The sequence below is a fragment of the Rattus norvegicus genome, chromosome 3 (genome assembly GCF_036323735.1).
Source record: "Rattus norvegicus strain BN/NHsdMcwi chromosome 3, GRCr8, whole genome shotgun sequence".
NCBI lineage: Eukaryota > Metazoa > Chordata > Mammalia > Rodentia > Muridae > Rattus > Rattus norvegicus.
The window spans coordinates 114,973,809-114,982,792 of record NC_086021.1 but is presented as its reverse complement, the minus strand read 5'-3'; the positions used below and the strand labels follow the sequence as shown (position 1 = coordinate 114,982,792).

Sequence of the window (8,984 nt, the reverse complement as noted above, 5' to 3'; positions counted from 1 at the left end):
GCCCATTTATACCTTCATATTTACTACTCAGATACAAAACTATGAAACTCTCTGCTAACATCTGTTGGGAAATGTTCCATTAGCACGAGCAGCATGCCAGTGTTGGAGCGGCTTCCAGACTTTATTGCCACTTGCTTTCACAGGCTTTTGTTATGTGTTTAAATTTTTGTCCTAGAGTGTATGTGGCAATATTTTTGTGCATTTTCAGTTGCATTTTTGAAGTCACTAACAATGTAAGTCTTTACCTACAATTAATTGTCCCTTGTTTATTTATGATAAAATGTCTGCTGGAAATTTTTGCTCCTATTCAAATTGCAGATTTGCTTTCTTAGTGCTTAATTTTAGCAGTACTTTCCATATTTTAAATACATACTTTTGTAAAATATTTACTTTGAAATATTTCCCCTATTATAGCATTTTATTATGTAACCAAGTTTAACTTTTTTATGAGTGCTGAAAGCATTTTGTAGATTCCTTCTTTTAGTTTCCATAGGTGACCATATCTTCCAGGACTAATGACAGCCTTATGGTTGGGATTTTTTTCCCCTACTTGACATGTGTGTTTCTATTTTTTGATTTAATCTGTTGCCTCAGTGCAATATTTTCCTTCAAGAAACTAATTATATTTGTCCCAGTTAACATTTTTATAATAGCTTTGTCTGTTATTGTTATTAGATGGTCTTTAGTAAATTGAGACAATTTCAGGATAAATCACAAAGCCTGTAAATGACTATTGAATTTGTTAATTGATTTTACTACATATATTACAATCATGACATAGTTTTAATATACTTATGGATTTCATTTAAATATTCTGACTGTTTGGTTGAGATATTCTACATATTTACTTTCATGTAACAGTTTTTTATAAGTAAAGTCATAATTTTATTATTGGAAAAATACTCTCTGCTTTGTAGATGTACTTGGATAGCAGTACAGCATTTATTGCCCAAATTTCTGAGAAAAGATGGAAATGAAGATATCTATACTCGTATTCTTTGGTTGTAAATAAGTTAATTATAAATCCTTTTGAATATGTGAATGTTTATTTTGATTGAATTTCTTCTGTATTAAATCTGCTATTTTGTGTCTTTTAAGAAAGTTCAGGGTTGGGGATTTAGCTCAGTGGTAGAGCGCTTGCCTAGGAAGCGCAAGGCCCTGGGTTCAGTCCCCAGCTCCGAAAAAAAGAACCAAAAAAAAAAAGTTGTCACTGCCCTTAGAAACATTGCTGGTGTGGCTGATGTGTCACATGTGTGTCAGTAAGTAGCAGAGAGGAGAGGGGTTACGTCTATGCTGAGTGTTCTGATCTATGAACATCGAATGATGAGTAGCCTAACAATCTTTGGAAAAAAGCAAGCCTGAGCTGGCCACCAGTAAGGACCAGTGGGCCTGAACAGGCTCCCAGCCTGCAGAATGAACCAGAGACTAAAAGAACCCTGCCTTGGACTGCAGCAACCAGTGAGAGTGAGCCCTAGACTGATGACCCCAGGGCCATGAGAGATTATAATCTAAATACTACTTTCATGTGACAGTTTTGACTCTTTGTTTTTTTTTAATTACGTTAAATTCTAATTTAATTATTGGAAAAGACATTCCCTACTTTTAAAATACACTAGAATAGTATTACAATTATTTATTTCCCAATTTTATGAGACTTGAGGGTAGTGAGGAACAGCCTGATATGAGTAGCAGATGATGACACCAGGGGACAATGCTGGGGCCCTGGCCTGTGCTGGCCTCAGGGGACTATGTCTGAGTCCATGGCCTTGCAGCAGCAAGGGTCTGTCACACCAAAGGCCAGGCAGATGTTCTTGCTTTGGTCTGCTGCTCAGAAACATGTTGATGTCTAAGAGTCATGTAGGACTGACCCTACCCCTCACTTGGGTATCATGGGAAAGCTGGTCCTGGGGACCTGAGGAGAACTGATATGACCTGTAGCCAGCTATATTACTTAGGAGAGCCTTAGGTAAGCCAGTCCTGAGGAAATGAATGTGGGAGTGATGTGGACAAGGGAGAAACACCTTCTTCTTGCTTGCCTCTTACCATTTGCAGCCAATGGGAGACCAAATCCTGGGGTCATGAGAACAGTAAAGCTGTCTGCTCCTTACCTGCTGCAGCATTTGGGAAAGCAGGCTCTGTAACCTGCATGGGCAGCACAATAGACCTGACCCTGGTGGTGGTAGTGCAGGTCTGCTTCCCCCGTCGCCTAACTGTGGAGGAATCAGCCCTACCTCTTGTATACTGGGGGGTGGCATAGATGAAGAAAAGATTCTCCCTTTTTTCCTTGAGAGCTTGTCCCAGTGGAGTCATAGAGCAAGAAAGCTGTCGCTGCCCCTCACCTGCTTCAAAAAGGCAGCCTCTACATCTCACCTGGACAACATATTAGATCTGATCCTGATGGTGTGAGAGGAAGTGAAATTGTCCCTAGGGTGTGAGCTTAGGAGGACTTGCCCAGGCACTTGTCTGTTATGGAGTAGTGCGATGTGAAGGAGAGCCCCTCACCTCACATTACTTATGGCCAAGGATCATAAGAGCAGAAGAAATGTCTCTACCACTCATCTGGGCAGCAAGTAGAGCGGGCCCTAGACATGGGGTGAGCTGACCGTGACTCTTGTCTGCTGTGTGGTGATATGGATGAGAAAGATGACTCCTCCTTTCCCTCATCCCTAGCCACTCATGGGAGGGAAAAGAGCTGGCCCTGGGACCATGAAGTAGGATAAATGGTTATATATATTTTCAGCTACAGCACTCAGGAGAGTGGACCATGCCCTTTACCTAGGCAGCAGAGTAGACATGGCCCTGTTTGTGGATATTACAAGTGAGCTCGCGCCCAAAGGTATGAGTACAGCTGGCAAGTGAACTGACTGACTTAGATACTTCACAGGCCCAGATCCAGGACTTTGAATTGACTTACCCCAACATCTATTCCATTGATGAATTAATGAAGTACTTGAAGTGGCAGTCCTATATATCCAAAATTAAGGGACATCCATGACACAGGGCAACAGCAAGATAACCGAGAGACGTCCCGTTGATGTTCTAGTATTGGTTGAGTAGCAGAAACTGGAGGACTAGTACGATGCCAATGAATCATTGCAATGAATATTGGCAAGCAAAACTATATGGAGAAGAGTGTGCACTGTGGAGACACAGTGATACACTACAGCTTCCATAAAAGATTTTTTCCTCCAGGGGTGGGGAAGGGCTTGCAAAAGTCAAGGGCAGCTACAAGAAGAGAGGGAGAGAGAAAAGTGGGATCCCAACTCTCCACCACTATGTACTGCTGTTAGTATCTCAGTTTTCTATGGATGTTAGAAATCATCTCCCCTCACCTGTATTGGGACTTTGTCTGGTTTGACCTTGAGCAGGTCATGTGCAGGTAACCACTGCTGCTCTGTGCAGATATACTTACAATACCCATGTCAAGTGCAGAGGACAGCATTTGACAACATTCCTTCCCACCATCCAGATCTTAGACAATTCTGCAATGTTTCCTGAGGTAGTTGGATGTGTTGTGTGTGATGTAAATGTCCTATTTAGAGCTGAGCACTCATGTCTTACTCTCAGCATTTTCACCAATTATTGATATCTCTGTGGATTCTTGCCTGTCCCAAAAAATAACTTCCTCTGACCAAGGTTAAGAGCACCTCAGGTCTATGGGTATAGACCTAAATATGTAGAAGGTATTGACAGCATGAACAATTTACAAAAATACAATAACAGGTTAAACTTCAGGGCCTATGATCTCCTTATCCACTGACTTTTGACTTTATGCTTCGATAATTCTATATTTTGACAACATATTTTCAGTGCTATTAAATTACTCTCCAAAAATAATTTTAAAATTTCAACTAAAATACTGCAAAATATGTAATATAAATGATGCTAAGTAAAAATCAAGAAGGTGAAATAAACTTTTAATGGAGCAGGCCATTTGAGTCTTAAAAGAAGAGGCAAAAATCACATAGTTGAATTATAGTTTTTAAAATTTTATTTAATCTTTTTTACAGTCCAGATTTTATTCCCCTCCTGGTCTGACTGTTACACATCCCATATCTCCTCCTTCCCACCGGCTCTCCAGGATGTGTCAACACTCCCCCAGCTCCCACCACCCTCCTCACCAGAACTCTTCACTCCCAGGGTTCTCTACTCTCTTGAGACTTAGGTGCATCTTCTCTGACTGAGTCCAGACTGGGCAGTTCTCTGTTGTACATGTGTTAGGGGAGCTCATAACACCTGGTGTATACAGCCTGGTTGGTAGCCTCGTGTCTGAGAGATCTTGGGGGTCCAGATTAGTTGAGATTTCTGGTCTTCCTACGGGGTTGCCCTCCTCCTTGGCTTCTTCCAGCTTTTCCCTAATTCAACTACTGGTGTCACCAGCTTCTGTCTATTGGTTGGGTATAAATATCTGCATATGACTCTTTCAGCTGCTTGTTGGGTCTTTTGGACGACTGTCAGGATAGGCCCCTTTTGGTGAGTACACCATAGCCTCAGTAATAGTGTAAGGCCTCAGGGCCTCCCCTTGAACTGGATCCCAATTTGGGCCTGTCTCTGGGCCTCCTTTTCCTCAGGCTCCTCTCCACTTCCATTCTTGCAGTTCTTTCAGACAGGAGCAATTCTGGGTCAGAGTTTTGACTGTGGGTAGCAACCCCATCCCTACACTTGATGCCCTGACTTTCTGCTGGAGGTGGGCTCTACAAGTTCCCTCTCGCTACCGTAGGGCATTTCGTCTACCACCCCCACCCTGAGACCTGAGAGCCTCTCACCTCCCAGGTCTTTGGTACATTCTGGAGGGTCCCCCTACCTCCTACTTCATGAGGTTGCCTATTTCCATTCTTTCTGCTGGCCCTCAAGACTTGATGGCTGTGAATTAAACAATCTTTCCTTTGTCTGCATCAACTTTAAGAGTGTCAGTGACGGCAAAATGCTGTTAAGGTTTTAGAACAAGAAATGCTAGCAGAGCTTGATCAATGACAGTGTGTTGGTTATGGTCAAGCAGGGAAGACAAATTTAAGAAAGATCTGCAATGGGATGTAGAATGAGCTACTTGTCATAAGACTGAGTGGACAACCAAGTGAATGTTTGATTGTACTATCTTCAGACGTCATTCTCAGGACTCAGGTTTAGAATCAGTCTGAGAATAAAGGCAGAGCTAACTATCCCCAATTAAGATCTTTAGCATGTTTCTGCTTTTTGTTTTCTGTTTAATGTTAGACAGAGATTCTGAGAGTTCAATAACATTCCCAGTGCACACTTGAAAAGACCAGAGATTGAATATAGGATGAAATGAGCACCTATGGAGATGTATGGAGAACAGTATTAACTCCTTAATTGTCTATGAAATAGTCATGAATCTTGGGAAGGTTTCTCAAATCACTCTGGTATTATCAAACAATAGCCTAGAATGAAACTTTCAGATGCAACACAATCCTAAAACTCTGCAATAACTTTAAAATTGGGATTGGTTTGTAAGGTCTTACCTTAAAATTAGTTTTCAGTAATACATATTGACAAAAGATATTTTCTGGTCAATATTCAATGCTAATATTCCACTGTATTACTAAAATGATCTTTTTTAATGTTTCATGCTATGTGTGTTTGTGTGTATTAGTGTGGGCGTGCGTGTGTGTGTGTGTGCATGAGAGAGAGAGAGACAGACAGAGACAGACAGAGACGAGACAGAGAGACACAGACAGACAGAGAGACACAGACACAAGAGGTGGAGAAGCTGTGAATTGAACTGAATCTTCTGCAATTTCATTAAGAGATTTTATTCTTTTATCCACAGAGTTTTAACACTTAAGTTAAAAATGTATCCTCCTTTGCGCTGTTTTTACCATGCAATCCTATAAATGGGAATGTGAATGGCTCAGAAAATGTCTGCAAATAGTTTTACCTCAGTGCAATTTCTTCTATACTGAGAATCTAGACACAGCTTTTAAAAAGAAGTCAGAAAATTCTACAACTGTTACAAATATGTTTCTGAATATTTCACTTTTATGAAAATTGATCAGAACACATGTTATGTTTTTTATAAAATGTAAGAAAATGATAAATTATGAAATTTTATGAAGAGAAAATACACTAAAATTTGCTACTATATATTTAAAATATCATCAATTTTATTTCTCAGGATTGTAAGATTTTTAAAATTTCCAATTCTCTAAATAATTTGCTGAAATTAAATGTGTCTGTTAAAAGTTTATAATTTTTTTAAAGTTTCCAAAATGAAAGATTGGCAGTGAATTTGTCTCAGCTGCTTGACAATGCAGTCTAAGAAATCAGTCATTAAGTCTGGTGAGGAGTTTGGACAGTAATTTAATTATTTCCTTACAAAGTTGTGTCTTCTGAGAGTACACATTTCGCCTTCAGATGATTTGTTTACCCTTGAGCACTGATGCTAATCTCCAAAGCTGATCTCGATCAGATCTATTTAAATTACCTGAATTGAAGTTCTGCTTTCAAACTATCCCAGGATACACACTGGTCAGAGTGACTGCAGTTAAATGGGAGGGGCTACCCATTTCCTCTGATTCTATCTCTTCCCAAAAACAAAAACAAAGCAAACAAACAAACAAAAAAAACATGATTTTTTTTTATTAACTTGAGTATTTCTTATATACATTTCAAGTGTTATTCCCTTTCCCGGTTTCCGGGCAAACATCCCCCTCCCCCCTCCCCTTCCTTATGGGTGTTCCCCTCCTAACCCTCCCCCCATTGCCGCCCTCCCCCCATAGTCTAGTTCACTGGAGGTTCAGTCTTAGCAGGACCCAGGGCTTCCCCTTCCACTGGTGCTCTTACTAGGATATTCATTGCTACCTATGGGGTCAGAGTCCAGGGTCAGTCCATGTATAGTCTTTAGGTAGTGGCTTAGTCCCTGGAAGCTCTGGTTGCTTGGCATTGTTGTACATATGGGGTCTCGAGCCCCTTCAAGCTCCTCCAGTTCTTTCTCTGATTCCTTCAACGGGGGTCCTATTCTCAGTTCAGTGGTTTGCTGCTGGCATTCGCCTCTGTATTTGCTGTACTCTGGCTGTGTCTCTCAGGAGCGATCTACATCCGGCTCCTATCAGTCTGCACTTCTTTGCTTCATCCATCTTGTCTAATTGGGTGGCTATATATGTATGGGCCACATGTGGGGCAGGCTTTGAACGGGTGTTCCTTCAATCTCTGTTTTAATCTTTGCCTCTCCCTTCCCTGCCAAGGGTATTCTTTTTCCTCATTTAAAGAAGGAGTGAAGCATTCACATTTTGATCATCCGTCTTGAGTTTCGTTTGTTCTAGGGATCTAGGGTAATTCAAGCATTTGGGCTAATAGCCACTTATCAATGAGTGCATACCATGTATGTTTTCCTGTGATTGGGTTACCTCACTCAGGATGATATTTTCCAGTTCCAACCATTTGCCTACGAATTTCATAAAGTCATTGTTTTTGATAGCTGAGTAATATTCCATTGTGTAGATGTACCACATTTTCTGTATCCATTCCTCTGTTGAAGGGCATCTGGGTTCTTTAAAGCTTCTGACTATTATAAATAAGGCTGCAATGAACATAGTGGAGCACGTGTCTTTTTTATATGGTGGGGCATTTTTTGGGTATATGCCCAAGAGAGGTATAGGTGGATCCTCAGGCAGTTCAATGTCCAATTTTCTGAGGAACCTCCAGACTGATTTCCAGAATGGTTGTACCAGTCTGCAATCCCACCAACAATGGAGGAGTGTTCCTCTTTCTCCGTTCCTCTTCCTCCGCATCCTTGGCAGCATCTGCTGTCACCTGAGTTTTTGATCTTAGCCATTCTCACTGGTGTGAGGTGAAATCTCAGGGTTGTTTTGATTTGCATTTCCCTTATGACTAAAGATGATGAACATTTCTTTAGGTGTTTCTCAGCCATTCGGCATTCCTCAGCTTTGAATTCTTTGTTTAGCTCTGAACCCCATTTTTTAATAGGGTTATTTGTCTCCCTGCGGTCTAACTTCTTGAGTTCTTTGTATATTTTTGATATAAGGCCTCTATGTGTTGTAGGATTAGTAAAGATCTTTTCCCAATCTGTTGGTTGCCGTTTTGTCCTAACCACAGTGTCCTTTGCCTTACAGAAGCTTTGCAGTTTTATGAGATCCCATTTGTCGATTCTTGATCTTAGAGCATAAGCCATTGGTGTTTTGTTCAGGAAATTATTTCCAGTGCCCATGTGTTCCAGATGCTTCCCTAGTTTTTCTTCTATTAGTTTGAGTGTGTCTGGTTTGATGTGGAGGTCCTTGATCCACTTGGACTTAAGCTTTGTACAGGGTGATAAGCATGGACCGATCTGCATTCTTCTACATGTTGCCCTCCAGTTGAACCAGCACCATTTGCTGAAAACGCTATCTTTTTTCCATTGGATGGTTTTGGCTCCTTTGTCAAAAATCAAGTGACCATAGGTGTGTGGGTTCATTTCTGGGTCTTCAATTCTGTTCCATTGGTCTATCTGTCTGTCTCTGTACCAATACCATGCAGTTTTTATCACTATTGCTCTGTAATACTGCTTGAGTTCAGGGATAGTGATTCCCCCTGAAGTCCTTTTATTGTTGAGGATAGCTTTAGCTATCCTGGGTTTTTTGTTATTCCAGATGAATTTGCAAATTGTTCTTTCTAACTCTTTGAAGAATTGGATTGGTATTTTGATGGGGATTGCATTGAATCTGTAGATTGCTTTTGGTAAATTGGCCATTTTTACTATATTAATCCTGCCAATACATGAGCATGGGAGATCTTTCCATCTTCTGAGGTCTTCTTCAATTTCCTTCTTCAGTGTCTTGAAGTTCTTATTGTACAGATCTTTTACTTGCTTGGTTAAAGTCACACCGAGGTACTTTATATTATTTGGGTCTATTATGAATGGTGTCGTTTCCCTAATTTGTTTCTCGGCTTGTTTCTCTTTTGTGTAGAGGAAGGCTACTGATTTATTTGAGTTAATTTTATACCCAGCCACTTTGCTGAAGTTGTTTATC

The 8,984-nt window shown here is 40.6% G+C and overlaps 1 non-coding gene across 1 annotated transcript; it reads left to right on the top strand.

Moving 5' to 3' along the window:
- Positions 1-1,209: 1,209 nt before the first annotated feature.
- Positions 1,210-1,340, top strand: LOC120102045 (small nucleolar RNA SNORA17). The gene has a single exon (XR_005503081.1). It is a non-coding gene; the product is annotated as a small nucleolar RNA SNORA17 (small nucleolar RNA).
- Positions 1,341-8,984: the final 7,644 nt, after the last annotated feature.